The sequence below is a fragment of the Schistocerca americana genome, chromosome 1 (genome assembly GCF_021461395.2).
Source record: "Schistocerca americana isolate TAMUIC-IGC-003095 chromosome 1, iqSchAmer2.1, whole genome shotgun sequence".
Taxonomy (NCBI): domain Eukaryota; kingdom Metazoa; phylum Arthropoda; class Insecta; order Orthoptera; family Acrididae; genus Schistocerca; species Schistocerca americana.
In genome coordinates this window covers 893,913,975-893,922,264 of record NC_060119.1, presented here as the reverse complement: position 1 = coordinate 893,922,264, position 8,290 = coordinate 893,913,975, and positions in this window count along the sequence as shown.

Sequence of the window (8,290 nt, the reverse complement as noted above, 5' to 3'; positions counted from 1 at the left end):
CACCACTGGAGGCGGGCTGCACGATGTTGGGGCGTGAGCGGAAGACGGCCTAACGGTGTGTGGGACCGTAGCCCAGCTTCATGGAGACGGTTGCGAATGGTCCTCGCCGATACCCCAGGAGCAACAGTGTCCCTAATTTGCTGGGAAGTGGCGGTGCGGTCCCCTACGGCACTGCGTAGGATTCTACGGTCTTGGCGTTCATCCGTGCGTCGCTGCGGTCCGGTCCCAGGTCGACGGGCACGTGCACCTTCCGCCGACCACTGGCGACAACATCGAAGTACTGTGGAGACCTCACGCCCCACGTGTTGAGCAATTCGGCGGTACGTCCACCCGGCCTCCCGCATGCCCACTATACGCGCTCGCTCAAAGTCCGTCAACTGCAGATACGGTTCACGTCCACGCTGTCGCGGCATGCTACCAGTGTTAAAGACTGCGATGGAGCTCCGTATGCCACGGCAAACTGGCTGACACTGACGGCGGCGGTGCACAAATGCTGCGCAGCTAGCGCCATTCGACGGCCAACACCGCGGTTCCTGGTGTGTCCGCTGTGCCGTGCGTGTGATCATTGCTTGTACAGCCCTCTCGCAGTGTCCGGAGCAAGTATGGTGGGTCTGACACACCGGTGTCAATGTGTTCTTTTTTCCATTTCCAGGAGTGTATATCAAAAAGAAGTAATAATACATCATTATGTTCATTCGATGTCTATTTATCATTCGGCAGCCCAGTTAACCAGATATTAGAAAACATTCGATGCAGCCTTTAGAATCATTTAGAGCAACTAGTTTTGCTGGCGATGTATGAAGCAATGTGACATTTTAATGACGATGTGGAGGACAGACCTATGACCATCTGTACTGCCAATTGGTCTCTGACAGATTCCATTCGCAATCTAGCACAAGACTGTTGCCCACAGTGTTCTAGCCATTTAGATTAATTGTGCAATTGACAAAAGATATCTAACATCTTCACTGCACTGATATTGTTGTGGCAGATGATCTCTCGAGGCTCAACACACTCTCAGTGGGTAATGATTATGGCAAACCAGTGTAAGTATAACTGCAGGATGTGCAATTATGTGAACTCCTACATGAGATATTAATCATTTTACACATGCAATGGCAGACTGATGGGAAAAAACCTCAGTACTAAGAATCAAGTGTGCAATATAAATGAAAGTCGGTACAAATGTTTCTACATCAGGAAGATGTTGTCTATTCAAATTTCGCGCCAGTCGCATGAGAGTGGCGCTACTAGCGTTTGCTTTAAAGGCAAGCTGTAATGGTCTTGAGCATTAGTGGCTTTTGAGATTGGATGTGGTGAGCTGATGTTTTAAAAGAATGCCTTTACGCCCAGAAAGACACTATTATCAACAACTCACTGAATCTGTACAGGGTCATGCAATAGGGCTACAAGAAGTTGGATGTTCCTTCTGCGATATTGCAGAAAGACTTGACAAGAAAGTAGCCATTGTACCTGATTACTGGCAGCGGTGATCACGAGAATGTACGGTCGACAAGTCTGGGCTCCAGACTGCCTTGTGGCACTACTGAGAGGGAAGACCATCCTGGTCAGCGCATGGCTCTGGCGCATTATACTGCATCTGCAACAGAAATTTGAGCAACAGTTGGCACCACAGTGACACAATGCAGTTTTACAAATCGGTTACTTTGAGGATATCTCTGAGCCAGATGCCCTGTAATTTAATCCGTAGGTGCTAACAAAACATTTAGGCTACAGAAAAAGATTGTTAGAATAATAAAGCATGCTAAGTGCAGAGACTCCTGTAGACCAATATTTAAAAATCTCAGTACACTGCCTCTTCCTTGCTTATATATGTATGAAATATTAAATTTCACAAAAGGAAGTATTTTAAAAGATGGAAATATCTTCTAGTATAACTGTGATTACCACCCTCATGATACTAGGCAGAAACATTACTTGCATGTCAATACAGTAAGTACAAACATTTGTAAGAGAGGAGTGTATAACACTGGCATAATGCTGTACAATCACATGCCATCCTACTTGAAACATATGCAAAATTTACAAAAGTTTAAAGTGAAACTGAAAGAGTACTTGCTTGACCACTGCTTCTATTCTGTTTCCGAGTTTTTAGAGTACCATAAAAGTGTAGTGTAATTGCTCAAATATTCTTAATAAGTCTATCATTTTATTTTATTATATTAAATTTGTCATCAATATTCAACATGTATTGAATAATTTATAATTATTTATCCTTTCAAAATAACAATGTGTATGATGATGTATATACTGTACCAACCTGACTTGTCCTACATCGTTTGTGCAAAATATGTACCTAAACACGATTTACAGGACCAATAAAGAAATACAAATTCAAATACATTCCATTGACTCTAAACCACCGCCATTTGCGACTTTAGTGGTGTCAAGTGAGAGCCCTTTGGAGGGCAAGGTGGAGGTGTGTTGTGTTTTTTGATAAAAGCTGGCTCTGCCTCAGTGCCAGTGATTGCTGCATGTTGGTTGGAAAAGGATCAGTTGATGACCTGCATGCAACATATTTGTGTTCTAGACACAACTGACCTACACCTGGAGTTATTGTGATTTCATATGACAACAGGAGCAGTCTTGTGGTTATCTCACGCAACCTGACTACAAATCTGTGCGTCAGTCTGGTGATTCAACTGATGAAACCTGTTTCGCTGGCATTCGTGAACGCCATTACAGAGGGTGCCTTCCAAGAGGATAACGCTCGCCTAGACACCTCTGTTGTAACCCAACATGCTCTAAAGAGAGTCGATGGGTTGTGGCCTGCTTGATCACCAGATCTGTATCCAATCGAGCACGTATGGGACATTATTGGACGACAACTCCATCATCATCCACAAATAGCATTAACCGCCACTGCATTGACCGAGCGAGAGCAACAAGCATGGAACTCCATCCCATAAACTGCCTTTGGCGCTTGTAAAACACAGTGCATGAACATTTGCATGGTTGCGTTCAACTTTCTGGCAGTTACACTGGTTGTTAATGTACCAGCAATTCATATTGGGAATTGATTATCTTGCAGCTTCATTAAGCTTGCAACGTTAATTCTTAAAAATATTACATAGGCGAATGTATTCTGGAAATTTCATTACTCTACATTAATCCTATTTTGTTGTTGTGACATTTTTCTGATTATATATATCACGAACTCTTGATCTTACTACTTTTTCAATAATTTTCACGTTGTTCTAAACTATTATCCACATTTTCTGGACATTTACTCTCTGCTTCTACAACAACAAAGTTATTCTTGGATATGTATTAGTAGAAATTAATTTCCCAGATTCCCTGGGCAGTTAAGTTTGCTGTTTTTGTTTCTTTACCTTCACTATGTGCTTCACTGTTATCTTGCTTTATTTCTTATTCGCTTAAATGTAACTTTCGCCGACGAAAGCACCTTTCCACTTACACATTTATACATTTCTTACAAGCAGATCTTATTTTTCTTAATTTTCTTCGAAATTCTTGTGTGATTTTTGTTTCCTTACCTTTACTACAAGCTTTGAAACTACTTCAGTTTATTTCAGGTAGTTTCCTTCATAGTACTTCTTTTGGCATACGTATTATTACATCTGTTAAAAGCAAATCTTGGTCTTCCAAATTTCTTACCAAACTCTTTTTCAAATTTTACTTCATCATATTTAGTTCAAATTTTTGTAATGTTGTGTTATATAGCAATACTTTATATATTTGTATAGAGGTATATTTAGTCAGTAGCAATTGGGACACATTTTTTAACTAAAAAATCGATCAATTCTATCAAAAAATAGTAATTTATAACTTATAATTTCTGTATGATTACAAATTTTGCCCCCGATTGACTTAATAAATTTCGATTGAGTAACTTCCCTATGAATAAAAGTGTTATCCCTGTAACCTCTTCTTCTGTGTAATGAACAGGTGAAGAAACATCAATATCCATTATAAATATGATAAACCTCAGCAGATACACTTTGTTTTGTATTCAAAATAATCACTATTTAGTGATCATGCAAAGAAGAATCTTCAAAGATTCAGATAATATAAAAAATTAGTATTAGATATTGGTTAAATTTTAAACACATTTCAAAATAAACTTAATATATTACATTAATTTATATTTTTGGTGAAAAATATTATGCTTATCTAAAACTTAATAACAGTACAAAAAGTAAATAGATTATGGTTACCTCACATTGTCAGCAGGAGGGTGATCTCGTATTTTGAAAAATTTAATCTTCTTGTTAGAGAAGTTTTATTTTCCCAGATTGTAGTAATTACTTCTGTAGACAACTAGTTCCAGCAAATTTTAATCAACATCTTCAGATTATCTTCATACATCTAAATTTATGACACCCCATGTAGTTCACTGTCATCATGAATGCATGTGAGCTGATTTCGATGAGTTAGACAGACCAGTGTATGTTAAGTAAAAAACCCATAATTGTGGTAAATGCAAAAGTTACTGATAAATACGGTTGGTATGTAAGGTATTACATGCTCTGTCCAAGATGAAAGATGACAGTGAGTGTATCATGTATAGATCTAAAAATGCTGCTAAAATAGGTACAAGCATGGTTATAATGAAGTAGATAAAAGTGGAGATATACAATACTTCCTAAGGCTAAAATGTGTCATATTTATGAAGAAAATGTGAATGAAATAACTGATTCCTAGGACAAATCGAAGAATAAATTGGTACAAAAAATTAAAACACTTAACCCTACAAGACTTTGTGTCCAATACATTGGGCTTAGACTATTTAACATTTTATACCAGTAACTGAAATTGTTCACCTCTGAGACCCAATGGCCTATTTGCTGGGCATCTGCTGCTTTGGCTTTCAAGCTTCATGCCGGCCTGTGTCCCTGGAATGGTGTACTACACTGGAAAACAGTCAACATGGTGGACCCATTGTGAACTGCTTCAGATGAGTTATATTTAAATACTAATTACTACAATATGCACACTTTATGCTGTAAGAGGCATGTGGCTATGAATATATTTCAGCTGTTCATCCCTCTTTTGCTTCATAATATACACTATAAACTAATGTAATTTAAATTATGCCCAAATATGTCATTAATATTCTATAAGGACATGATAAAGTGTAAAAATATTTTTTATTCTATTTTAAAAATAAGCCATGAAACAAGCAATGAGAACAGTTTTACCAGCTGCGACATAGTCAAATGTCAATTTTTAAAAATTTTTTTTTTATTCCAGTCTTTGATCACAATATAAATTCCTTTGATGATGACTGGTTTTAGTCAGTAATGACCATCTTCAGATCTGCAATATAAAAAATTTTACACCTAGTGGGCAGTCTATCTTTCAAAACAATATAGCATTTCATATCACAATATACTCTCATACAAACTGGGAAATGTACAGATAAAATAAGGTAAAGCGTACCTGTTCTACACCATGTTATAATGTGATAAAGCCGTAATGGCATCATCAAAACATTTATATACTCAGTAAAGCATCGTCACATAGAACTAAAATACGATGTAAAATAGGTCACAGCGTCCATACAGTCATTTTGCAACTGGCGTTTCTCAACAAAACTACTGAAGTGTAGTAGCTACCAGAAATCTGTTTTCCTACTTGCTTCATAGATTTTGCATTTATATGAGAACCATTATCCGGTAAAGAAGTTTAATCAATTGCTTGAAAGTTGCATGGCAAGGAAAAAAGTCTTTTGTAAGAGGATTTCTGAAGTCTGGTGCATATGGTTGGGCAACTTAAGTTACAGAATCTTGTAGTTCATGGGAAGAGTTTCAGAAATTGTTTTTAAATGGATATTGGTCTGGAGGTGAACAACAGAGAATTTTCAGTGACTTTTGGATGTTGACATATATGATCCTTGGAGAGGTACTATTAAAGATTTTTGTCAATTTTGGATTAACAAATTAAAGTATTAAAGTATAACTGGGAAGAGAATCAATAATTATGGCATTAGAAAATAAGTTTCCAAATAAATGATTTTTGAGCAATGTGGGGAAAGTAGAAAGAATCAGGCCCATAGTAGTAGGTAGTGAGAGAAACTTCGAATATAGGAACCATTAAAGGATGAATTATCACATAAACAGGATGACTAGAGCAGATGCAAGATGTAATAATGGTTGTCCTCCGAATAATTTGGAGGATAATGATCCAAATGGAAGCAGAAATTAGTTACCTTGTATTTAATGTATCACACTAGAAATGAAAAATTAAATATAAGAGTAATAATTTGATGAAATACTTATAATTTTCTGCTACGTACCTAATTTTCTTGCTGTTGGCAATCACTATTTGTCTTTCCAATAAGAATGATGATCAGTAGAGGAACAAGGTTTTGATAATGAAGTGAAAATAATTAAAAAGTGACTGGAAACTGAGTATGCTGACCAGATTTGACATTAATGAGATAACAAGTATGAGAAATACTACATAGCATTTTGCAGATTTGACAGAAAACTTGACTTTTGAGTTCAGTAAAGTGAGATAGTATTTGAGTTAAAGTACAGACTAACATGAAGCCGACTCCATCCTCTTTACATTATGTTAGATAATGAGTTATGACAAACTAAAAAAATAGTATGTATGTATGTGTAGCATCTCATTCTGTCCCCATCAATGCGATGACAGTGGTGCATCAACATTCCATGTGACTAGTATTTGTCATTGTAGTTGTTCTTTGCCGTTAGTGATATAGATGATTCCATGCCTCTCTTAACAGCTTTCTTCATTTGCAAGCTGTCAAGTGCAGGGGTGTTTTATATGGAAATAAATGTTCAATTCTACCAGATACCACATATTTATTGACCCCCACAATTACACAACAACATAAACCACGTCAGCTTCAGCTTTCCACACCTTATCAGAACACGAATGTTCCTTACTTCTGCATCAGTCGTGCTGTGCTCATTCTTGCACAAAAATGGACTATCCGCCAGTCACCACAGAGCCAGCTACAAACAGCACAGTTAACAGGGTTATAATTAAACCACCACTGTTCTGGCAACACAACCTGCTGTTGTGGTTTGTGCACCTTCAAAGCCAGTTCATCCTGGCATAGATATCAGCATACCAAACGAAGTATAGCTATGTAGTTTCAGTACTAACAGAAGACTTAGCTGCTGAGATACGAGATATCCTTGCTGCACAACCAAATGGTATGTGTCAATTAAGAATGTGCTAGTGATGCGCCTATCACAATCAGAAGCAAAATGACTAGAGAAGCTTTTACACACTGAGGAGCTTGGCGATTGAACCCCGTCACAATTTTTATGCCATTTGTGCATGATGGCAAGTGACACAGTGAGTGACGATGTGCTGTGCAATATTTGGTTGTCCTGATTACCCTCTGACATTAAAAAAATTCTGATAGTGTGCGTGAGTGATTTGAATGCACTAGCGCAAACAGTATACAGGCTCATTGAGATGTAGCCCACGAAAAATGTGGCAACACTGACACTATGCCTGCAGTGACACTAAATTGCTCCAGTCGCAAGTAGCTACATTACGAACAATGCACACACATCGTCAACTGAGGCGATGGTTGTCAAGAAGTCGTAAACGCCCACCATCGACACAAAATTTGTGTTGGTAACACAAGAAATTCAGCAATGATACGTGGAAGTGTACACCACCATGAAATTAGAAACATGAACTGGAAAACGTAGCAGCAACAACTACTCATACCGGTAATGCATGTAGACTTTTTGTCACAGACCGCAACACAAAGTAAAATACCTAGTGGACACAAGGGCAGAAGTGTCCATGTACCCGCTAACTTGTGTGTCACACCAGAGCTGTGAGGATTCTTGTCTGTTTGCCGCTAACAACTTTAAGATTAAAACATACGGCTAGGCCACATTGTTGCTTAACCTTGGACTACGCTGCAAATTTGAGTGGTGCTTCACAGTAGCAGATATATCACAGCTTATTATAGTAGCTGATTTTTTTATCCTTTTATGATCTGACACATGACCTCTGACGCAAGTAGCTGATGGATTCCACTACAAACCTGCACACTCCTGGGAAGCTGTGTTGCATCACTCTGATGATGGTACGTATGGTAGAGGAGATACGCCATACACACGATTACTAAAAGAATTTCCTGAAATGATGCAGCAGTTATCTACTCCCCGCTGGTTAAACACACAACGGTGCGTAGCATTTTGACCATGCCAGGCCCGCCATCTTACCTTAGGCCTAGACATTTGATGCCAGAAAAGTTGCGAGTGGTGAAGCAGAATCCCACAGTATGCTGTCAATGGGTATTTGCAGA